The 401-nt window shown below is 53.1% G+C and overlaps 1 non-coding gene across 1 annotated transcript in view; it reads right to left on the reverse strand.

Moving 5' to 3' along the window:
- LOC121870815 overlaps positions 1-60 on the reverse strand; it is a 4,324-nt gene extending 4,264 nt beyond the window's left edge. Inside the window, exon 1 of the ribosomal RNA XR_006089785.1 lies at positions 1-60. This exon is cut by the window's left edge and continues 4,264 nt beyond it. This is a non-coding gene — a ribosomal RNA (large subunit ribosomal RNA).
- Between the last annotated feature and the right edge of the window lie 341 nt (positions 61-401).

A 401-nucleotide genomic window follows, 5' to 3' on the forward strand; every position in this document is an offset into this window, starting at 1 on the left:
TTTCCTCCGCTTATTAATATGCTTAAATTTGGCGGGTAGCTCTCTCCTACTACGAGGTCGATCGTGGTCTCATCATCCTTAGGAGGAACAAGTTCCCCAACCACGAAGCGGAAGACGCTCTGCCACCGACTTTCTTCACCACCGACATTACCAGGCAGGAAGGTTTGAGGGGCTTGTCGCGGGGGTACCAGCGGCCATGGCGCCGGCACTCCCACCCCTGACTCCGTTCCTTCTCATTGAGTGGTAAATAGCCAATAGGAAAAGTGTTCCAGCAGAACATCTCTCGCAGAGTCATATACACACACGGTTTTAATGCATATACGCTCGTGTTCCGCCCTTACTCGGCCGCACCTTTGCCGCTTAAACTTTGACCTCTTTCCCCGTTCCCGCATGCCACAGCA

Source organism: Homarus americanus, unplaced genomic scaffold (genome assembly GCF_018991925.1).
Source record: "Homarus americanus isolate GMGI-L3 unplaced genomic scaffold, GMGI_Hamer_2.0 scaffold57799, whole genome shotgun sequence".
In the NCBI taxonomy this organism is placed as follows: Eukaryota; Metazoa; Arthropoda; class Malacostraca; order Decapoda; family Nephropidae; genus Homarus; species Homarus americanus.